A 26,565-nucleotide genomic window follows, 5' to 3' on the forward strand; every position below is an offset into this window, starting at 1 on the left:
GTATGTTTTCTTTCTAGAATATTCTTGAAGTAATCTAACGATTGCCTATTTTAAAGGCGCGCCTAAAAAATAAATGTCAGACCACGCAGGCCTGTAGCAAGGGCGTTCAAGCTATTAGAATGCTAAAACTTTGAGTACAAAATAAGACATACAATATTGCAGAAATTGGCCACTCATAACAGTCAAAATATTCATAATTTACTAATTTTCTTAAAAAATACTAGTAAAAATAGTAAAAACGAAGCTTTAAGACTTGAAGGGGAAAATTCGGTTTCGGGAAAAAGTTCCAAGAAAATGTCAGTCCTTATGAATTTAAACATCCGACTCCGTGTATTAAAAAATACTACTTTTTGATCATTTTATCATTTTTCATGCAAAAACAGTACGAATTTTAACAATTAAATATAATAAATCAGTAAAATATAACACTTTTTAGACATTTTATATTTAAATAACATTTTTTTTTATACAATAGAACAAAGTTATTCAATGAATATTAATAAGTCTGTTTTAGCACAAATCCGCGCAAATACTTTTTCACATATATCGCATGAATATGGTCAAATAGATTAAAACACTCCCGTGTAACCAAATTTGGACTTTTTCCGGACTCGTTTATTTCAAATTAGGTTTTAAAACTATATTGTGTATTAGAATGAATTTTTATTTTTAATTAATTGTATTAATAAATGTAATGAAATTTGTGATTATTAAAAGATATGTTACATTATATGAATGCAATGTAATAATTTCGCAACAAAGGAGTGTGTTAGAATATTTGCGCACGGGGCCTAAGTCAAGGCTTTATGGCAATAGTAATAACTAATATGGGTACTGCTGGGAGATTTTAGCTGGCAGTCGGACACCAAGGCTCATCTGGAGCATACATCTTTTTCTTTAACTCGCGAGTCCTTTTTTCTTACAGCATAAAATTCTTGCCATTTCTTTGTTGCAAATCCTAAAATAAAATCAATTTATGTCTTAGTACTATTTTTTATTAAACTTTATTTTTTCCTTATCAATAAAATTACATTTCCTTGCTAAAAATACCTTTTTTTTATTCGCTCGTTTTTTAAGCTGTAAGTCTTTATTTACGTTTCACTAAAGTAACAGGATGTTTGTCTGCCAATACTAAGTTTTAAAATTTCAAATTCAAAATACTTAGGGGAATTAAATTAGGCACATTATTTTTGAAAGGTGTATTTTATTAGGAGTTAGTTAGGTGATTTATAGTTTAACAAGGGGATTTAAGGGGTTTTCCTTTTTTCTTAACTCCATTTTCAGAGATAAATGAGGTTGTTAACTGTGGTGAGACATTAGTAGCAGGTTAACACGTCTCATACCTAAAAAATTTTGCAGAACCGATGAGATACCGAATAAATCCTGGTAAATTGTTCGTATGAGCTATGACAAATACTTTTTAAGTTTCATGATTCGACACTTTATAATTCTATGCACTCTTAGAAATATAAAATCAATAGATAATATAAGAGTGATCCCTGGATGGCTTTAGGCTATTTAGAGGTAAAAATAACCTATATATACCCCCTATAAAACCTTACCCCTTAATTAAAAAAAGCTTTTTTTGTTTGGTAATTCTCGCTTGAAAAAAATCTTAGATGGTATTGACCTCATTACCTGCACCTCTGGGTCAGAGGCTAGGGCCCGGTCAGTAGTGTAGCTACTCAATATCTAGATATTAAACAGTATACACATTTCAAGCTTAACTGATTTATTATAATAACGGACAAAATATTCGAATGAAGATTAAACTAAAACTGATATTTATTATTTAACTGTACAATTATAATCAGACTTTTAGTAGCAGGGAGGGAGTGGACATTGGACTGTAAATTAAACTCGTCCCTAAAGTTTTAAAAATACATTTATAAAAACTTTGGGGACAGTAATAATTCTCGAGTGTGTTTTCAAATCTAGCAGTGTTCATACTATTCTACCAATATTCTTAATACACAGAAGGGATAATTTTGTTTATCATAATTGAAGGTGTGCATAAATTTATTATCTAGATTTATAGATTACAGATTGACAGTAATTTTTTTGTAGAAAATCTTTGCATTTAAATTTTGTATGTTGGTTAGTGTAAAGGAAATGCCTAATGTTTGTTAGACCATAAGTTTTAGTAGTAAAGCTACTCTTACCTTTATAATGTATGTCTGTTTGTTGGTCATTGGTGGAAAGTATTTTTAGTTGGTTGTTTTAAAAAATAATGATAATGGTTTCTGACGAATGAGCAACTTTACTTTTTATATACATCTATTAATCTTTCTTTTAATACTTCTGTGGTTCGCTACTTAAGACTATTATTATGCTTGTTATATAATCCTTTTTGCTTTGCAAATTAAATTTCAAAAATCAAATGTAGGGTAATTTTTAGATCATTGTGAGTGGTGAAGTTAAGAGTTAAGACTCTAGGGGGCTAGGTGTCGCTTCGGGTACTATACCTCTCTCAACGCACTTTGGAACATACATACAATCTTATGATTGCGGTGTAAAGCGTCCATTCACCCATCAGACAACCAACTCTCTGAGATGCACGACCTTTGTCTGAGATGTCCCAACTGTGCATGGTAGCGAGTTTCGCCTGTTTTGGGCCAAGACATCTGACATGGTAGAATAAGGAACCATTTTTAATGTCTTTAGTTATGACGCGGTGTCGGACCGAGATTCGAACCTATCACCTTCCCGACGATGCGCTACGTGTTGAGCCACGGTCGCGGGTAAAAAATCAAAATGTAACAATTATAGATAAATCTTCTGTCTGTTTGTTTGTGTGCTATCTAAGATATCTAAAACAGCTGTACGTATAAATTTTGGTTAAACAACTTTGAAAAAGAAATTTAGTTTTATTGCTTTTTTTGTTGGTTGGTCAGCAACTTTTCGGTCCTCCTTAGTTGGTCCTATCCCCATCCACCATTATTTTTCAAATAAATTCAAAATAAGGGGGGTTTGTCTAAGGATCTATTCCTGCAGCTAGTACCCTATCCTGTAACTAATATAACATTATCCAACCCACCTGACCAATACTAATAAAGAAACAAACGGAAAAAGAAAACAGCCTCTAAGTGTTATTTTGTTACTGCCAGGAAGGAAGGGGGGGACATTGGACTGTTTATTACACTAGTACCCAAAGGTTTATGATAACGTTTTTTTATTGGCTTTACAACTTTGGGGACTTTTATTGAATTTTGATTGAAAGTTTCAACCACCAATAGTAATTGTAATTCTACAGAAGGGAGAATTTTGATTACCATCATGGGAAATGTACATCAATTTATAGGCCATTTTCTTATCCCTTTAAATCCCTGTGTTTCTACTACACGGTGACTGTTGGGTAGAACTATTGCTGTGCTACTTGTGGATATTGTTATTTTTCTATGAAAGATGATTTGATAAAATTCTAAATCAAATTGATTTTATTATCTCCGATGATTGATGCTATTTTATAATTTTACACCACAAGGAGATTCTCAACAGGGGATAAAGTAGTAGGTAGTTTGTGTGGCTGTTTGTTGCTTAAGATATCTAAAATGGCTACAAAAGATAAAGAGATTTTATAATGATAACTAAATTGTCTAATAACTTATAAGAATCTTTGTTAGAGTGCCTACGCATTCTCTCTATGCATATTCACATACACACATATATAAATGGGGCTGTTATCTGTTTAAAAAACTTTGTTATTAAAAAAATGCAGGTATCTAAAGGGATAAGACAATGTCTGATGAGTTGATGTACATCTTCAATGATGATACACGAATTACCACGTCTGTAGATTGAAATAAGAGGTTGAAACGTTTTGACTTAATGAACAAACCAATCAAAATAAACAATAAATGTCCCCAAAGTTATGAAGCCAACGGATATGAAAGCGATATTATCTACTTTAGAACTAGTGTAATAAAAAGTCCAATTTCCCTCCCGACTCTTAAAAAGCCATTGAACATTAAAAGATTTCTTATATACTCACTGTATTACAGTTTATCAATCTTTGAACCAAAATACTTCCAATTTCGTTGCTTCGCTACTAAAAGTCTTAATTTTCATTGCTATATTCTTCTTTTCTACATGTTTTGATGAGACAACCAGGGAGGGAAGGGAAAATGGTATATATATATTATTTCCTACTAAAAAAACATTCAAGGACACATTAACTTATATGAATGTGAGGAAGATAAATTTATCCTCTATTGTTCTATCCCTCAATCCCTGCCAGTCAATGTATTCAATATAAAGATGACTTTACCACTTGATAAGGCACAGCTTTTTAAAGGATTTTTCACTTTTTACAACTGTGTACATTATTTTAGAATAAGGGACAGTTGTTTATGTTTCTACTTGGTAGAATAGTTTTGTTTAACAATGTCCACAAGTAACACAACAACCGTAAACAGTAATATCTTATATATATAGTAATATCATATTAATAAGATTATTGAATGTTATGAAATATTTAGTTTGTAGCCATATTTGTGCGTGTATACAGGCCTGTAGAATTAAAATATCTTATTATTGTGTGTACTAAAAGAGATATATGCAAAAATATTTTGCACCTGTTTAATGACCAAGAAATCCCCCTTACTCTATTTTAAGGGGTAGTGGCGGGGGGGGGGGGGGGTGGCGGGGGTGATTACAACCCACTTTGGATGTACTTGATTCCGACACCTCTTTAAAAAATCGGCGACCGTTTTTAGTTATTTCCAAGCGCCTTTAAAAAACTGTGCTATTATGTGAGTGTGTGTGTATGTGCATTATGAAGGATTCGTCAATGTGTGTATTGAAGATTTTTGGTCAGTCTAACTACCATTCACAAATTAAGGAATAAGCTGTTGTAAATCAAAAATAAACTGGGGGAAAACATTAAACCAGGGGGGTGTGAAACTTTAGGGGATGAAAAGGGAGAAAACATGCTTGTCCCTTGTCAATTTTACGGGATGTGTTGACACCCCTCCCTTTACCGCATGCCACTCTGCTTTCAACTATCGAATACAGCTAATCATCAACGACGTCCAATCATTTTTTAGGGGGGGGGGGGGGGTAATCTTAATAATTCAAAATTGGGGCGGCGAAGAGGATTGAAATGGCGCCCCAACCGCGAGGAAATATTTTTACGTTCCTCTTAACTCAACAAATTTTTACCCCAGGGGTAAATTTGCGTTGATAGTGGTTATTACCCCCGTTATGTGGGGTGTTGGGAATAAGTAAATACAAATAAAAAGGATTGTTGTCTTAAAGGTTGTCAATTTACAATTCCGTTTATCTGTTAATTTTTTGTTGAGTGTAACTACCCAGCATTACCACTAAAATTACACCCAACAAAAGGGCGGCAGCGGTGTGGATACAATTTCGCATATTTATCCATTTAGCTATTCATTAGCATCTCACTACGACAGACATAATAGCCTCTACCACTTTGATTTTCTCTCATAAGTAAAAAACGCCTGTTATCTTATACCTAAATTTGCAACAACTCCTAAAATTAAACTAATTTCTTGCTGCTCATCCTAATATAAAAGTAACATGATGTCTGTCTGTGTGTTTTTTGTACCTAAAGATCTTCCTAACCGCTGAACTGGTCCTTCTTTATATTTAAGTTTCTCACAGGTCTAGGAAAGGTTTATAAATACTGTGGGAAGGTTAACTCCACCCCCCCAACACTGACGAGCATAAAAAAATATCCAGCACCCCTTCAAAAAAAATCGTCCTTTTTCTTTATAAGTCTAAAAATTTGAGTGGGTGGTCGATTCCTAACTTTCCCTTGAGTGACCCTAAAGGCCTCTAGGTGCGTTTATAAAAAAAAATATGCTGAATTGAAGACACACCAAGGGCAGCTTTACAATGAGAAACAGTATGGTTTAGAAACAAGGACTAATCAAAATCAATTAAAACGAAGCTCATCAAATCAGACATACAAACAGTAGGATAACTATCTATAATACAAAGTAGAACGATGTCTGTCTGTCCATCTGTCCGTCTGTCCGTCTGAAGCTTAAGATCTCAGTAACCGCTGAACAGATCAGGCTCTACTTTTCAGGGATTATACCTACTGGTCATGTGATGGTTTTAAGCTATTTTCCTGGGGGGTGGGACACCCCAACCCCCCCCAAAAACCAAAAAATCCCCCCCATTTTTTTTTCTTGCGTAGGTGAACTATTTTTCCACAATTATTATTTTTTCTTTTTGTAGAAAATATCATTGGTCCTTTTTTTTGTAGAAGATTTCCTTGTTCCTTCTTATTTTTTTTACGAATTTCACCTTAACTTTTTTTATCATCTCTTAGGGCAAAGCCCCTAGTGGCTAGGGGCGAAGCCGCTAGTGAATATATATATTATATATTGACGCTTCTAACATTTGGTTGTAATTGCTATCTCTTGCATAGGAAATGACAATGGATTTTAAATATACGTAGATATATTGACAGGGGAAAATTTGTCGACAATTCAGGTTTAACATGGACCTAATTTATTGGTCAGTTCGTTCATCCAATAGGAGGGAAGTGGATGGTGTAAAGGCGGTGAAAGGGAGATATCGTTATTTTAGCCAGCTCCAAGCATCACTTTATTATAGTACATGAAAATCTGGTCCAACATCCAGACAGACATATCTAAATTTCGAACAGCTTTGCTTATAAAACAGTATGATATAGAAAGAAAACGTTATTCTGTCAAAATTTTAATAGAAAAGATTAGATAAATAATTTTTTTTCAAGTGTCATCATCTTTTAATGTTCAATTATTTATATTGGTAAAAAAAACTAGGCCACGTACGGCCATAACAAACAAAATTGAAATGAAACTATTACATCTACGCTTGAGGGATTTAGCCATGCAAGGAGATTCTAATCTTACTCAACAAAACCTAACTTATCCTAAAATAAGCATAAATATACGGTTCTTAAAAAGTGTGTTTATGGTCCATATGGGATAAGAGGGAAAACAACTAACTACTTCAACCTCAAATATCGTAAAAACAATAATATAAAATTTAGCCGGTGCCTTCGGCACCTCGGGGCTAAAAAAACTAGTTTTAATCTCACAATTGTACATTCTATATCTGCGGAAAGCCATTTATACGATGTGAGAAATAACTATTATTATGATATCTTTACAAGGTACCCTTCTCTTTATAACCTAAATTGGCTAGAAATAAATTAAAACACATTATCTATTAAGTTGCTTTTTGAACAAATCTACTCTATAGGTTTAACCTAAAAAAGCCGTGGTTACAAAGAATGAAAAGGTTCTAAGATCAGTTTAAGAAACTTTTCTATCTCAAGGTTTTTAGAGTCACTTGGTAAAATGTGTTAATTAATATCAACCAGCAGCTGTGCTCCTAGCATCTAGGAGCTATGTGTTTGATGGAGTTTGGGGAAAGTAGGAAAATAGCCAAAAAACCAAGTTGTGGAACAAAGTGACAAAAAAATCAGCCAGGTAACATTATAAAAATGAGGGAGATAAAAGGAGAAGTGGGAAAGAAAACCCCTAAACGAGAGATGGATAATCCCTCATTTTTATGATGTCACATGGCTGATTTTTGACTTACTTTGTCTCAATACAAAACCAAAGTTAGATATAAGAATCGAATAGCCTAAAACCATCCAGGAACCTACAAGAAGCTTCCATGAAATGGAATATTCAATGAGTCAATCTGTTCAGTAGTATCAGAATCTTAAGCTATAGGCAAAAAAAAACCTACTACTGGAGATGCGATCCTCAATTTTCAAATTCTTTGAACGTACATATGAGACTTTTACAGAAATGCTTCGCATCCACAACTATCTATCTATGCTTGATATAAAATCAACACTTTATAGATCATATTATGAACCTTTGATTGACACGTGCCCTGCAATTAACTAGTAGCACTCAGGGGCAAGACACAATTACTTTAGCTAGGCCCAAGGCATTATTTGTATCAATTTATGCATTCATAGGCCTGTCTCTACCTATATGACACCATATACGGGTAACGAAAGCCTATTCATGGTAATCTGTATGTGATTTGCTAATAGTATATGTTTATTAAAGATATTATGTTTATAGTTAATGTAATCATATAAACAACCAGTACATATATGTATGCCTACAACCATGCCTGATTTACGTCACATATTAACACACAGATATTTAATTGCACAGACAAACACTAAAATCCTGGTCCAGAGCTAATGTTATAGCATGTACCTCTTGAATTTATTCAGTTATTTACTAACTCTCCTACCATCAACTTCTCTTTCTGGCTTTAAAAGGTAATGACTTAGTTGTTTGGCATGCATTGTAGTTTAAATTTAGGCCCCTTAGTACTTAGCATGAATTGAGCTTATGCCTTGTGTTAGAATTCTAACACTTAGCACAATTCACTGCTTGGGACTTAGGGCACATTTCTGTCCTACTCTACTTATAATTTTAACACTTATCCTGTAAATATTTTCATACTTAACTTATGCACTTGTAATATAAATACACTTTATAAAAACATTTTCCTTCCTCAATACTTAATATACTTATATAATTCTGATCGAATATCAAAACCAACCATTTATTCTTAGGTTAAAGCAACATAATACTTCGCGTGGGTCTTTTGTTGAGCTTCCACCGGCTCAACCAAATTCGTATTATACTTGTGGGAATAGAGGGTTAAGCATTCTAAACAAGCGAACCGACGATGAGAATGTCTATGTGTATTGCATTAAAATTAGGTTTTAGTAGTACTCATAGAAGAGCGGTCTCCATACCTAAATATGGACAAACGCCCCATTCGCACACACAATGGTGCAACTTACCGGTTGTATCTTGGAAAAATTTTACTTCATAAATTTTTATCTTTTTTTTTCCTTACCGTACCCGAACCGCCTAAGGCAGGTATTTTTACCAAAATCGAATAATTGTAGCTATGGCAAAATCGGATTTACCAAAACCTGTGATACTATTTGAGAGCAAGGTTAGGACTATGAGGCGTTTGAAGAGATAGGGACTGAAAGGCACGACACAAATGCAATTGAGAGCCTCGTGTACGAGCAGTTGCACTAGCTGACACTCTAGAGGCCCTAGAGAATGCTAGCATATTTGTGGCCATTGGTCGCCGCCCTATAAGGACACTCGCACTGGTTGACACTCTAGAGGCCCTAGAGAATACCAGCACACCGGCACCTCCATGTCCGCCTCTCTTTAGTAAAACACTTGGGTTGGAATAATCTATGATTGGGCTATGTGCAAAATTTTGATTTCTGGACTTAGTCAGAATTTTGAAATTTAGGAGTTGTGCTAGGTGGCGGAGTATATATATAAATCTTCGGACTTAGTATGATTTTTACTTATTCGGAAATTCTCTAAGTGTTGAAATACTTGAATCTTTGATACTTAAACCAGAACTTATTAAGAATCAAGCATGGAGTAACTTTTCATTTATAAGCTATCAAAATACTATTTGTAAAGGACCATTTTGAACTGCCTTATTAAATGAAAACTTAGGAGCAAATCCTATAGAACACGGGAAACGCTGTTAGTTGGGATACATATTGTCTTTGGAGCCATGTTTCTGAAACAATATGCCGAAAGCAGTTAGTACTCTTGAGTCGTAGTAAAGGGCCAAAAGATTATTACAAACTTGTAGCATTTATACTCAAGTTAAACTGTACTAATACTTTGGTGCCGTTAGAACCGATTTTCTGAGATTTGCACTTACTTATACATGCCTAGGACTTATATTCTTAATGCAATTCTGATTTATACGCGGATGTATCAAAATAACTATCGCCTCTAAAATTTTGAGTTAAACAAAATGTTTCAAAGTCTCAAAGATATTCTCAACATCGATCGGTTGGAATGATATAAGTATAGACAAATTGCTGTATGCAATCAGAGAAATAACTCCAGAGACTTCCTGAGACTCTGAGCAAAATATTCCACTTTTGGACTTAGCACCGTTTCTATTTCTTTTGTTACAGAGAGAATCTCGAATTTCTGGACTTATAGTAATTTCTATGAAATTGTGAACTTGGTTGGAAATTTACCAAAATTCGGACTTGTAATAATTACGATTTTTCCAACTAGATTAACAAATTTCACTTTCCACACTTAAAAGAAAATTTTGTCTTAGAGTATTTTTGTCTTAGCCAAAATATTCCAATTATGGACTTAGAGAGATTCTATTTCTTTTGGTGAAGGATAATTCTAACACTCTAATACTTTATAATTTTTAAAAAAAATCCTTAACTTAGCGAGATTTGCATTTAGTCAAAATATTCCAATAGTGGACTTAGAGTGATTCTATTTCTTTTGACTTATAGGCAATCTCTAAAGTAGCATTGTGTTAGGAAATTTCATCTCGGACAAAATATTCCACGTCTGGACTTAGAGTAATTCTATTTCTTTTGTCTCAAGAAAAAAAAAAGTCAAAATTCACTAATTTTGTACTTAGCATAATTTCATTGAAAGGTTTTGGACTTAGTCAAAATTCACTAATTTTGTACTTAGCATAATTTCATTGAAAGATTTTTGGACTTAGTCGAAATTCACTAATTTTGTACTTAGCATAACTTCATTGAAAGATTTTGGACTTAGTCAAAATTCACTAATTTTGTACTTGGTATAATTTCAATAAGAAAAATTTTTTTTTGACTTAGTCAAAATTTGCTAACTTTTTGTACTTAAGATAATTTTAGATCTTTTTCCTAAGCCAAAATTTATTGATTTTGTACTTGGAATAATTTCATTAGAAACTTTTTGGACTTAGTCAAAATTTTCCAACTTTGGACTTAGAGTGATTCTATTTTATTTTGACTTAGAAAGTTTTTTAATTCAATCTTAACTTAGAAAATCTTTTTGTTTGTATGTTCCTTACAAACACATACATAAATACAATAAACAGCTCACTCAACAATAAGTAGGACATGAAAACTAAATTTTTACTTGCTTTGCTAATGCTAACATTTCTATTTCATGTACCACCAGGATTCAGCAGTGAAAGTGAAGACAAGTTAATTACTAGTGATAGTGACCATTAGTGATATAAAAGTATAGTCAACAATATAGGCCCTATATGTACTGAATAGCACACTTTAAGAGACAAAGTTCTATACACCAAACGCAGCAGGAGGTTGCAGCAGCCTACCTTGGGAGAGTAGGACGTCTCTAAAAGAAGTAGCAGAAGTACTACGGAAAAGTACCCTACTGTCTTTAAATATCCGGAATCATAAAATTTTATATCGAGAAACGTATGTTTACTTAGGCTTACTAGCACATAGACTATAACCAAGTAACATAAAAGTGTGTCTACATATAGCCCAGAATTTTTATAACCTAACAAATTACTTTTAGATAAGTTAAGAAAAAAAAGGTGCACTAAAATCAGTCAGATTAGTTTTCAGAAAAAAAAGTATAAGTATTGCTTAATTCAAAGTTGATAGGCTCCTTTGAAGTTTGATTGACAACCTCCACATTATAGGTTGGCCACCTAGTGTAGGATCTCACACTTCCTCAGAGTAAACTTGCACTTGAATACTGTATTACTACTAATTATAATTAGATTACATCCGGTCAGATAATTTTGAAAACAATCTTTACATATATAAATATAGGTATATCTAAATTGTATATCCCACTACAGTTATAAGAATTGAAGTCATAAGTGAAGCCCCAATTTTGCGCAAATTACGTTATAGGATTGGAAGGAAACCCCTAATACAACTATAAGTAAGAGGTGGCGAGATCTTTGACATTCAGGCAAAATTGTTGCAATATTATTAGAATATAGACGATCCTTTGGGAGTGAACCTTAGTAAGTTATATTCATAATAGCCTTACAGGAATAAGTAGATCGTAGGCTATAAACACATATCCTTAGAGTGAAGTAAGAGTTCAACAAGGATTATAAATTGCTGTTTCTTTTCTCGACAACCATAATTTGCTAGGAAAGTCGACTCCTGAGCAAACTAAAAGTTAATTTGCGATAGTATATAAGCATACCCAAATTAACTCCGCTGCAAACATTACTTAACTTAATAACCAATTTGAATAGCTAACTAGCTCAAATTGACTCCATAAATAAAACTATATAAAAGTTAAGTAGGAGTGTTTCTACAGTTGAGCCTAATTAAGGATAAGGGTGCATTAGCGCACATCTTTAGAACATCAATCAAAAGCTCACACGCACGTATATACGACGTAGAAACAACTATAGGTGAAGCATATATCATACCCATCTATAGCTAAACACAATTTAAAGCAAAGATTTGTTAACTTAAACAGATTCTTGATTGTTTTAAACTATACCCATTATTTGTACTCCTCTCGAACTTCCGCTATTTTTATCATAAAAATAGTACAACATTCCACTGGCATCTAAAAGAACTTACAATTAGTTCTAAGACTTTACAACTATTATCATGTCATCTGCCCGTAAGCAAAGCCAGCAGGATGATGAAGCTGGTAAGGAAACCACTCCTTGTCGGGGACGCTCGACAACACCTGGTATAAACACCCCTTCAGCTAATACAGACATTAGAGACTCCGATGCTTATGAGGAAATACAAATATCCAATTTAGAAGAATCAGAACAAATTGACAAGAGGAATATGAGCCCTGAAGTGAATGCGATATCTCTGGCCTCACTATCAACACAAGCTAACTTATCAGACTCATGGAAAACTGTTTCCCACAGGCGGACAAAAGTAGCAGAACCAGCAGAAGAACTTCTACTCTCGCAGAAACTGAACACAATACAACTTGGTAGACCTAATACGAGTGGTTCACTTGAAGTTGGAAGGCATCTCTGCACAAACTGTACAACGAGTATAGAACACAAGAGAATCCACACCACCAACACTTCGAAATCTAAAGAGAGAAGAGCTAACTACAGAGACAGACAAATTGCCAAAATAGAGGCCATCTCAAATTATCATAGAAGAAAATCCACCGTTAAAGAAATGGCTACAAAGTCACCCAATCCCAAACCTCATCATAGGGATAACAGGGACAGGCATTTTCAGAGGAATACCAAACGGAATTATCAGGCTTCTTATAGGTTATCACCTGGACGCTACTGTGTAGCATGTGGACAATATTCTCACGACATATCTGATGGATGTAGATTATTATGTGATGATACAGGGCGGTTATACCCAACTGTATTGACATCAGCTTTCTGTACAAACTGTTATAAGACATATGGTAAAGAATTATACCATTCTCGACACTTATGTCCTGGAAGGCCAGCCATGATGGAATTATACCATAGTGGTAAGGTGAAACCTAGTGGTGTCTTCAGGCAAACATATGAAGACTGGGCTAAAGCCAATGCTGAGGAATCATCTAGAGATTGTAACCTCAGTGGAATCACAGCTGCCACAGCAGAAATAGTTCCCAATGAGCCTAAAGATCAAGTAAGAGATAACATTACACCAGCAAAAGAGGAAGAAAGAAAATTGTACCTTCATTGCTCTGGTTGTATGCCAGAAGAAATAGATTGTAAATATGACTATGATGTACGCATGACAGCTTTACTTGACTCAGCAACAGATAAAAACATCATATCAGCCAGGTACTATAGCAAGTTGTTCGGCATAGTAATGAACGATGATGAAAATCAGCTGGAAGAAAGTCATGATCTACCAGTTACACGTGCAGATCACAAGATCCCCGAACCCAGAGAAGTAACTCTCATGATTCGCCCCACATCATTCTCAAGCCGTCATTACCCAATTCCCTTCTCAATTGTAGCTGAAGACAATGAGGATGTCGCCCCTATGATAATTGGACTAAATGGTATTAGAAGCCTACAGCTAACATGGACGCCTGTCACAGACAAATACCGGTTAGCACCGTGTTTGTACTCTATTCTTCACCCTGAAGGACCGCTGAGCAGTATCTTCTGTTCTGAACTTGAGCTCCAGCTCTGTACAGGAGTAGTTAAAAAGATCAAAGCTAAAGAAACCCAAGTGATAGTAATGAATATCAACCACTTTTTCAACCTAGCACCTGGAACACAAGTAATCCTCAGCGACGATCATATTTCAAACGAAAATGCAGGAATCAAAATCTTACCTGGACAAACACAACTCATTATCAATGATGATGGACAACTCAGTGGCCGAGCTTTAATAATCAACAACTCCGATCACACTATCACCAACACAGTTGTCACTGGTTACATAGAGTCCAGCGACCAATCTATTGTCAGAGAGGTAGTCGTTGATTTTGACTTCTCAGGATCATTCATATATGGACTACCTATGCTACCAGAAGTAGACGAATCTGATGATGAATTGGATCAACTTGCCATAGCACGAAACACGCCAGCTATTAATTAGATCACTCTAGTTACTAGTAGCCAACCCAATAATACTCTTATACCAATCTGAAACACAAAATCAATTATTACATTGATTAACTTATTAAGCTGATAGATACACTTTAATTCATACAGCTATCAAACAGGGCACTCACATATCATGAGTGATCTTAATCTGATTATCATCTTAATGCTAAATAAAAACTCCAGTCTCATCTACTCCTGAATACAGTAAATTCATTGAACATATAGATGATGATGTAGAAATTAGGTTAAGGTGTATGGTCAAGATTGAAAATTTCACACACTACTATTTTCAAAAAAAAAGAGAGAGAAACTTGAATAGTAATATAGCTAATATTTTATGGCATAATTCTAAAATCTTCATACATTCACGTGTAGACAAAAGAAAAGGTCCTGAACAATCAACAGTGCCAAAATACCAATGGGACTTTGTCTAAAAGACTATCATTACTTGTGAAGCAAACTTTACACTAAAACTCACCCTAAGACAGACAAGACAAAATTGTAAAACAAAAATATATATTAAGGACATGACATAGATAGTACACTCCACCCCAGGAGCCCAGTATACTTAGGGAGTATCATCAAATTGATTGAACTATCTAAAAACGAAGTCAGAATTACTGAACATATATTTTGAATATTCTGAAGAAAGTTGTGGAGAATACGCACATAAAAGATAGAAAATTTAGTTTGAGAAAATTTCACTTACCTTGAAAAGTTGTAACTTTTCCTTGGTTCTAGATTTACATGTCTATTGCAGTATAAATTGAAAACAAGCATAGCAGTTTTCAAAAGATATATGGACTTACAGATTTTACAAAAAAAACTTTTTATGCGCATATTCACAACAATAGGCATAAATGAACCAATAGCACATTCAATCTCACTTATACCTTCGGGTTGGATGAACTTTTGTCTCAATCCTAGCACAACGGTGAAACTTAGAGGACACTATGAAAGTTTGGCAATTGGACCAATTTTGGTAGAATTAACTAGCACATTGACATGTAAAATAACCCTATCAAATAAAGCTAGTACCACCTCTAGCTTTTATGTAATAGTCTTATTATAAACTGCATTATTAGAACTCACAGACCACTTTTACCACCTGAACTAATCTTTATATAAGCATACAATACTATATCACTCCTGGTGATAAGATACCAAGCTTATCGTTGCATTTGCAAGCAAGGGAAACAGTATTGAATCGCTTGAATTTAAATTTTGATTATCTCGAAAACCCTATGAATTATAATTCCCAAGTAACCTTGCAGTTAACATTAAGTCTAAGAAACACATCTCGGATACTTAACCCATCAGCCTTTAATAATGCCTGAAACATGTACCCAAAACCATGCTGTGGCAAAAGTGCATCTAATTTGTATATAATTGTGATACAGACAAAAACTATCGATTAGGATCTGTACGAACAAAACTATATCTTTAATGCTCTTATTTAAGAACACAGCAACAGTATACATTGTGATATGCCACAATTTCACCCATCAATGATTTTATTTAAAAATCTAGTAATTAAGCAAAAACCATTGCCTACCCTCAAAGAAAATTTCAATCAAACAAAATTAAGTTTTCTTTCTTGCATATTGTACTCAGACTTCTTTAAAACTTTAAACTTCAGAACTATAATATAACCCAAATACCAATGCATCTTGTCAACAAATGATTAACAGGTATATTACAGTTCTAACCAAATTAGATTTGAACTGCTACAACAACAACACAACTAATAATGATGCCATAAAATATTTAAGTTATAAACCATATGAACTAATTATAGCTCATACTATAAGAAGGGAACACTATTGCTCTTCTTTCATTACGCAATATAATATGCTGTACGCAATTTTTGATGAAACAGTGATATTTAAAAGTTTAAATAATAAAACTCCCCTATATCTATTTTAAAAGATGCCAAAACCTGTTTTAATTGCTAATTAAAGATAAGATTACAACTAAAAATCACATAAAAAAAAAATATAAAGGTAAACTTACAGAAAATTCATGGAATTAACTAAATACTTTCCACGTGAGACCAATCCTAATATCACACATACCCTCTCACAGTATTAATAAATTGCAAGTGTTCAAAATAAACATGGTTGAAAGGAGATCTGATATAAATACAGACAAGTTAAATACCCTTTCAAAATCAAAGAGTTTCAAACCAATTGGCTAATATTTTGACACTTTCATAGAGAATACAAAAGAGTAATTATAAAGTCTTACAATAAAGTCATGGACTAAAAGATAATTAACTAAACGAGACGCTTCCGCTTATAAGTTTGGCCAAAGCAAAATCTGCGACTAAAAATATGTGCACAGTCATCCCTTTATGCACAAATAAGCAACATAATGACTAGCATTATAACAAAATGCAAATTTAATTAATACAAAGCCTATAATTCTGCACACGTACAGAATTCATATCTATAAAACATTAAACATAAATTATAATATCAAATTTCGAGAGATATAAATCAAATCCAATAACAATCACTTGCATTTCCGTTTACCCTGTAAACTCGGGAACAATATAATAGTATGTTATTCTAATCTGATAACAGAGATATCATAATTTATGTAGAATTTTCCCACTCAAGGTTATATATCCAGTGGTAAAATTTACGTCTTCTCTCTTGACAAGGGGGGACCAACCATATACAATACATGTCGACTAAATAAGTCGATCCCTTCAAAAATATTTATACACAAAAATATATAAAAGGAAAATTGTATATGTATAAGTTTTGAATCTGTATAATCTAAACAGAGTCAAACGAGTAATACAAACTGTACAAATATACGCATGTCACTGCGTAACCCAATATATACAAAATTGAGTTAAAAGTTAAAATATCTAATACTTCTATGTAAATCACACAAGCATAAAAATATTATTAGACAACCTATATATAAATGCCTTGAATTGAGATGAACTTGATTAGTTATTAAGCTTATAACCAATCTACATACAAAAAAAATATGTCAAAAACTTTAATTATAGTTAGAAACCGGAAACGCCCACTCAGGATCTAGCAGTAGCGAAAGTGGGATAATAAATAGATTTTGGAAAAATAAGTTAGTTTATCATAGAACTCCAAGCAGTGAAGACCTTAACTATTAGTGTAAGTGTACCAGTCAGAAAAGTAACTTTTGATTGTGGATATAAGCATCTATTAAATAAACTTAACTGTTTAACAATGTATTCTAAGATAATATTAATAATACTAAGTACGTACTACTATAGTACAACAGCAGACACAATGACAGACTTGATACCCACTCACTATCAAAGTGGGGAATATATAGGCTACACGGCTGTAGCAATTCGATCCATTCAAGTTGATATATCTGTAGACAATACAGCGCCTGAAATAGCAATCTATGATGGCCTGAAGACTCAATTAGACATTAGCTACGATGGACGCACATTCACTTCAGCACAAACTAAACTTATAGGCAAGTTATATACCAAAAAGATTAAGGACTTGCTTAATGAAGTAATAAAACTTATCCGCAACATCAAGGAAGCTATTGAAACAGTAACTCCTTTAATAAGTTCTAACCGCATTGAAGTGACTAATAACGTAAATAAACTTTCTTATAAGCTAGATCATGGTAAGTTTGACTTCACACAGTTATTGCTTGCGGAGATAGTACCACAAATTGTAAGTGGTATAATCCTTCATGCCAAAGCAGCTAACTTTGTGCAAACAGCAGAATACTCTTATGTTGATAGCTTGAGCAACTTAGCCATCACGAACTTAGAAGATCTTAAAGCAGACTTGAACTTCAGACTTACTCTAATTCAAGATCTTGCAAAGACAGACATCACAGACTCTATTAAAACTTTTGTAAGGCAAGAACTTAACTTGGACTATACTCATAATCTTGGATTGGAAGTCCAAAGTCGTTTAAGTGGTGGTACCACATCATTCACCACTATCCTATCCATGGAATTAAGTTCTGAGCCAATAAAAATCTACAGATACGCACCAATTCCTTTTGATGAGTGCTATATCGATTCCATTTATTACTTGGATAAAACCAAAAGAGTTTACAGACAATCTTATTATAACGCTTATCTACCGGTTGAAGCTGACCAGTGCCTTAAGGGACTACTTAGCGTTAATGAAACATTGATAACCAAGCACTGCCCTTTGGCAAAACAGACTTATCCCTACGCTCATGTGCAAGATGGAATTGTCTTTACTAGCTTGAGCGAAAATACTAATCGCAGTTTAGAGAATGCATCAATAACTATTACATCCACTCCTTTTATTATAACAGGAGGATCATATAATCTCACATTGGGAGATACGATCGCACAGTTCGCATTAGGATATGACCGACAGACCACGGCACGAACTTTACCATTTGCGTCAGAAGCGCTGTGCCCACCAAAACCTAAAGAACCATTGACCATTAGAACTATCTTCGCTCATATAGAAGAAATAGCTATATACGTGTCAATAACAATTATCATGGTCATAATATTAGACAGGATCACTACATTCCTAGTCAGACTCTTGAAAAGAATATTAAGAGTATTTCAGAGGAGTTTGCGTATACGCGGTAGAACGCTTGTCCCTCAACGACCAGATGCACATCATCATAACCTAACGGTAATCTACGGCAGGAGAGGTCACCCCGCCGCGACTACCGCTAGTTATCGACCTAGAAACTCAAACAGAATAGTTAGATAAATATACAAGTTAACATGATTCCCATGACTTAACTTCTAATGCATCCAGATGGAAAGACTAACGGACATTCCCAATGAAATAAAAGACCTTGCCAAACGGAAAATACAATACTCTCGTAGTTATCTATACAATATTGTACTTATATTCTTGTACGTTTCTTATAAAAATCTCCACGTTATTATTATATGAGTTATCTAAAAGGGTAATGATAGAAACGGTAAGAAAATAAACCACATATATAGTAACTATGATACCAAAAGAACATAGTAGGTAATATTATTACTCATTTTAATTGTTATAAAATAAGCGAACTTTAAAACTAGGCTAAACGCTTCATAAAGGTAACAATTTAATTTAATTATTATCACTACTAACCTGACAAACAAACAAGTAACGCTTATAGAGTAAGCTACGTAATTTTACACAACATATGTTAAACCAATAATTAACAAAGTATGTATGTTACTTAAAAATCTCTATATTTATTTTTAACAAAAGTAGATAATCTTTAGAAAAGGTATAAAAATTTGACAAATATTTCTCTTTGGTGAAAATTATAAAGTTAAGACAATTTCGAAAACATAATATAAACTTTCATTTAACAAAAATCTTTGGAAAACAAAATTGTGATAATAAGAAAGATTTCTGACAAGTTTTAACAAATTTAGTTAATATTTTTTTTTGGACTTAAGCTGTATACTGGCACATAAGAAAAATTCCGAGATCATTAAAACAATTGAGCAATAAATGCAAAGACTTATATATATATATAGGCACACAGCCTATCAACGACTTTACTTGAATCAGGAAATTCTATTTGGTGAAAATACAAATTTAGATTTAACTTTAATGACAGGCCTAAGAAAATTTTACCCCGAAACTTAAGTTTCACGGTTATTGTAGTAAGAATTAAAGGGATGTAAAGATCTATAGTTTTGAAGAGGAATGATATATATTCTAAACCTTAATAAGTTAAATAATCTTCCTTAATAAAATTACCCGATCAATTAAACTACTCTAATTGCTCAAATATTAAAATTTACAAACAGTCTTTACATATCTCTCTTATAAGTACTTGAATAAGCATATTTGAATAGCTTTGTCTAACGTCAGTCCTTCAGTCTACTTAGATATTGGTTACAAAAAATATACGCTATTTACAGGTCCTCTATATATATCACAGCACAATTAAAATTCACGATTAATGCACAGGGATGGATATAAATGAAAGATCAGAGAAAAGGTACTGAGGCGCAAGTTCGATTAAATATCTATATACATAACCCTTAAAGCTAACAAGAATGAATACATTGTGATATAAGGCTGAAATTAAAATTGTTAATATAATATTGAGAAAAGAAATTTAGTTCAACTATGACGAAGGTGATTGAGATTACACGAAGTTTTAAATTAGGGGAAAGAAAATACAACCTTATACCATTATTTCCTTACATACTAAGTTCCTTACAAGCTAACATGTAATGATATAACAAAATAACAATGGTGTAAATTATTTGGTCTTGTACAGTATGAAAGTCATAACGTCTAATATTTTACTGAATAGTAATCACTATTTTGACTAGTTACATAGATTAAGAATTTTGTCACACGTGTCTGAGCAGTCTTTGTCTAATAAAATTTACAATGTCTATGACCAAGCTAACATTCGCCACTTCAACGCGTACGCTTAGGGCCGGCAGAACCCCGTCGCCGAGGGACACCTTCAGCATCAGACTCCTCCCTGCTGTTATCCGACGAACGCGCAACTGAGGTCAGGCTAGCAGTCTCTGAGGCAGTCTCTGGTGGAAGAGATGGGGTGGGAGTCTCGACTGTAAGACGCAGCCGCTCTAAACCTCCAACCATTCTCTCTGGCAATGGGAACCGAATCTCACTACCCATGGAACCGAACTGGCTGGATGGTATATCGATCTCGAACACGTTCACCAGAGGAAGGGTATTTTCCGCTTCCTAAAATAGGGAAGTAAATATTAGTTAAAATAGAAAATCTTAACAAATAATCAGGGAGAAATATAATAATGTTTACCCATATAGATAATTGAGCAGCCTTGATACTTTTAGAAAATTTTTATTAACTCCGCTAAAGTCATGATGCTAACCAATGGAACGGGAATAGCACCATGATTAAAATAACTTATTGTATATACGCATAGCTAAAGTCACCAAATTCTTTACCTCAACTCACGTAGTTTTGGCGACTAATAATATTAAACGAATGTAGCAAACTTACCGCTGAAAGGTCCGCTGCAGATGGGGAATCAATTCGACTCAAGCATAGGGATGAACTATAGCTGGATCCTTCTGCAGACCCTCCAGAATTGGGTGGGCTAAACCTTAGCATGTTTGTATAGTGTTCCTCCAGATTGACTGAGTTGGTCGCCTAAAATATAATAAATCTTATTAGTTTAATCGCAATACCAACAATGAGTCTAGGAAAATCAGGAAATGAGAATGCCTAAAATCCTGTAAAGCTATATGATTAGGTAGCAATTCAACCCACTTCATACTAGAATTAAAATCTTAGATCGTTTCAAAAATGCTTATGCAACCATACATTTTAAGATTAATATTCTACCAATAAAAGAATTTTAGTTGCAAATACCTCTAGATACGTGTACAAATATACAGCCTCTTTCTGAAAATTAATAGAAAACTAAAGCATGGATACTTACATGTAAACGCTCTGTTTGATCAACGATCAACGGACGGAAGCCAGGACTCTCCGTCGAGGTTTCCAAGCCCACAGGCACATTTCTTCCAGTAATCCGATCCTCAGTGGCAGACAAACAGTGTACGGCAAACAGGCCAATTCTGGACCTTACTTCTGCTGGAGTCGATGGACTAGCAGAGGGAGCCTAAAACAAAAGGAAAACATTAAAGTCTTGATCTAACATTTAAACCCCCAATGAGAAACGTACGGCACGAGCAAACTCTTAACCTTCCCAGAGGGAAATAATATTAGGTTGCTACTTAAGATTTTAGTAAATGTTAACTGGTATCTCAACTTAATTGCGGTAACCGAGCGGATTTCTCTGGCGACATAAAACGACGACAAACGGTGAGCGATATATATGGAAGAGCCGAAAGTCAACGTTGAGGAAGTGAGAAAAGGACAGAACAACCCTGCAACAACATGATGCTTTATTAGACAAAACGGGTGGCTAGAAAAAAAATTATACAAAACAAAAAAAAAGAAATATACAACAGAAGAAAACTCACCTGTGTATCCGACAGAATATCATCAATCTCAGAGGACGCGGCTTCATACATGGTGTCCGACGGCTCCGCAGTTGGCGACATAGCCCCAGATCTAGTCCTGTTGGTCCTGTTACTGCAGTGAAGAAGCTCAATGGTCCTGACGCCTATGTTTCGGAGGCGCGTACATACATCTCTTATCCAGCGAGCCAGCGACCTGTCTGAGGTGTTGTCAACACGTGTTAGAGTCTCAAGCCCTACAGCACCGAAGAAGACCACTATGAGAGCACATGAAAACAAGCCTAAACCCAACAACATGTTAATTAAGCCATCCATGTTGAATGTGTCCAGACTCGTCTTCTGGTCTCTCCCCAACTCGGCAGACCCAGAATCACCTCCGGCAACATCGTCACCAATGTCACCGCAGGAGTTCTGCATCACCGAATTGAGGAGAGACCAGATGATTTGTATCGTTCTACTAAGCATCAGTGAGAGATGCTCGTTGCTGAACATCTCCCCTTGATCCCTTTCGGACTCTACAGTACTTGTACTCCCATAGTCATCGACGTCAGCAAGGCTTGGCATCCCAGACTGGTCGCTGTACACTGAACTCGAGTCGTCTAAGGAGTTTTCAAGAAACGAGGAATTGGCAAGAGTGGCCGCAGCCGCCCTCATTGATTCCTCGAATCTTTCCTTAATATTCTGATGCGCGTCCAGGCTGTCAGGCACATACATTATGAGCGAATGTAAATTTAAAATAGAGGACTAGTGATTCTGAAAGGCAATATAGTAAAGTTGATTTTATGAAAAAGACTGTACACACGAATGTTTTTTTTTGTATTTTAAGCAACTATGGTTGAACCTCCTAACCATTAAACTTTGATTTATCATCTAAAAGTAAAATTCTTTAAATTAAAGAATATGTAATTAATTTTACATGATTCAACGCTTGAAAATAGCTATCGTTAAGCTATTCAAACATTAAAACTTTGTTTTATTAGATTCAATTAAGTTAAAGAATACGTAATTAATTTTACATGATTCAATGCTTAAAAATAGCTATCGCTGAGCTATCAAAAACATATTCATTATGATGTATTAAGCAATTAAAAACTTATATACTAGCTAAATCTGAGTATCTTCACTGATGTTTTAAAAACACTTTCGATAAAGCTAGCTAAATATAATTTTTGTAAGCGACCATTTTTTTTTATAATATGGTTGAGTTACTCGTAACGTAAATAATCTATCAATTAGCGTCATTATAATTGAATTAAGTAAAAGGAAAATCTTATTTTAAAACCTATAGTAAAATTGTTTTAGAAGATTTGAATCAGGACTCAATAAGTTTTGATTATAAAAAGGGAACGCTGTAATCAAAAGTTAAAACGAATAGAATGATGGAACATATCTGTGTCAATATAAGTTTTGTTTACGATGAACGAATTTAACTTTTGCAGACGAAAAACGTAAACAAAACAAGGTACGTCAATTTACCTGATGATTCAGATATGTCCTATCAAAACTACAAATATTATATAGAACAAAATTGTCATATATTGAAGATGTACCCATATTGCTTCTAACCCACTTTCGTTTAAAAATACAGTGATAAAGGTCTTATCGACGAAGAAAACAAGATTCTTGAGTCTTAAATAGTGGCTAACGAATGCAATAATGGGCATATCAACAATCTATAACATAAAAACATCCATATAAAACAAACGGGTTACTATATTTTATCACTTTTATATAAATTCTCTTGGAATTTAGCGGTAAAATTAAACACTCGAACGCAAGCTCCGCTCGCAAAGACAATTATTATATAAATGAGCATAATTACTGGGCCGCCAGCTTTTTATAACCTCGCTCAAATCCAACCCCTATCACTTTTGACCGCCCAAACATAAACAAAGGGTTGACAACTTATTGTTACGTAAAATTTAATTACGGACGTCGAACGATATATTTTATAGATATTAAGTCTAAAAGGTACACTTGATAGCGACGTAATGTAAGATATTAGTCTTTAAAATGATTAAAATTTATTCATGTTAAAAATAACATAAATACAGCTAATGCCAACAGTGGTGTAAACCATATGTACATATACAAAATATACAAACAAAAGGGTTACCAACTATTGTTAGTAAAATCTTATATTTTTACATACATACGAGTAATGTAACCAAAGAAAATAATACGATATGTAAATACTAATTGTACTTATACATTTTTATATAAAATATTGTTTATATTCAGGAAACAGTTATATTTAACAGAAATAGAGATAACTAACCAATCCATTATAGGTCTATCTGTAACGAAAGAATTTCTAGAATATCCCAGGGATAAAAGGATTAATAAAAGATTATTAAAACTTCTTTTGTTTAGATTACCATAGCCAGGATACCCCAAGGAACCGGTTGGAGCACGCGCACTAACTCTTTTTAGGATCTACCATGGACCAGCCTGGAGATAACCTAGATGATCATGGAGTATTGGAGCCCTACCACCACCCTACCTTGGACGGATTGCGGTTGTGTTCCTGTCAACACCTTGACACTATAGACGAGAACAACAACATCATCACCACACCAGAGTACGATGGATTCTCAGAGAACCTGTCCATCACCATCAGGAATTTCTTGTTAAATACAGCCCTGACTACCAGAGAAGATAGTAGAGTGGAGACCGATAGTGACACTAGCTCCAGCAGCACACTGTCCCTCTCTACCAATGACCTCAACCAACTCTACTATGACCTGGAAAATCACTCAATCACCTTGGACGAGAATGGAAACGAGGTAGCACAAGTGGACGCCCTTGGCTACATATCTACCTCACCCCCAACCTCAACCTACACTTCGAACGAGAGCACTTCACCACCTAGTTCATCATCAGAAGAAGCTGAACTATCCAGAACAACCAACGCAAAAACATTTATTGATGTGACAATGTTAGATAAATCTAAACCCCTCAAGAAAAGAATGTATTCTATTTGGGAGGTTTATCATCTTGTATACCCAGCTATGAAAATACGCAAATCATACTTTCTTAATGGAAAGCGTATTTAACTTAGCTTGGAATACATTTATAGTTTATTATATATGCCTATATACTGGGACTACTAAACTTTTTCTTTTTCTCTTTTTTCTTTTTTAACAACTTACCCCCATTGGAGATGCGATCCTCAATTTTCAAATTCTTTGAACGTACATATGAGACTTTTACAGAAATGCTTCGCATTCACAACTATCTATCTATGCTTGATATAAAATCAACACTTTATAGATCATATTATGAACCTTTGATTGACACGTGCCCTGCAATTAACTAGTAGCACTCAGGGGCAAGACACAATTACTTTAGCTAGGCCCAAGGCATTATTTGTATCAATTTATGCATTCATAGGCCTGTCTCTACCTATATGACACCATATACGGGTAACGAAAGCCTATTCATGGTAATCTGTATGTGATTTGCTAATAGTATATGTTTATTAAAGATATTATGTTTATAGTTAATGTAATCATATAAACAACCAGTACATATATGTATGCCTACAACCATGCCTGATTTACGTCACATATTAACACACAGATATTTAATTGCACAGACAAACACTAAAATCCTGGTCCAGAGCTAATGTTATAGCATGTACCTCTTGAATTTATTCAGTTATTTACTAACTCTCCTACCATCAACTTCTCTTTCTGGCTTTAAAAGGTAATGACTTAGTTGTTTGGCATGCATTGTAGTTTAAATTTAGGCCCCTTAGTACTTAGCATGAATTGAGCTTATGCCTTGTGTTAGAATTCTAACACTTAGCACAATTCACTGCTTGGGACTTAGGGCACATTTCTGTCCTACTCTACTTATAATTTTAACACTTATCCTGTAAATATTTTCATACTTAACTTATGCACTTGTAATATAAATACACTTTATAAAAACATTTTCCTTCCTCAATACTTAATATACTTATATAATTCTGATCGAATATCAAAACCAACCATTTATTCTTAGGTTAAAGCAACATAATACTTCGCGTGGGTCTTTTGTTGAGCTTCCACCGGCTCAACCAAATTCGTATTATACTTGTGGGAATAGAGGGTTAAGCATTCTAAACAAGCGAACCGACGATGAGAATGTCTATGTGTATTGCATTAAAATTAGGTTTTAGTAGTACTCATAGAAGAGCGGTCTCCATACCTAAATATGGACAAACGCCCCATTCGCACACACACTACTTTACAGTTTACTGATCTTTTTAAAAAGTCAGGAA

General features: G+C 34.2%; 1 protein-coding gene across 34 annotated transcripts in view; it reads left to right on the top strand.

Annotated features, from left to right (window-relative positions):
• Positions 1-26,565, top strand: part of Not3 (CCR4-associated factor Not3) — a 158,738-nt gene that overhangs the window by 58,040 nt on the left and 74,133 nt on the right. The gene's annotated exons all lie outside the window — the stretch shown is intronic.

Source organism: Acartia tonsa, chromosome 8 (assembly GCF_053477335.1).
Source record: "Acartia tonsa isolate MP-2025a chromosome 8, ASM5347733v1, whole genome shotgun sequence".
Taxonomy (NCBI): Eukaryota; Metazoa; Arthropoda; class Copepoda; order Calanoida; family Acartiidae; genus Acartia; species Acartia tonsa.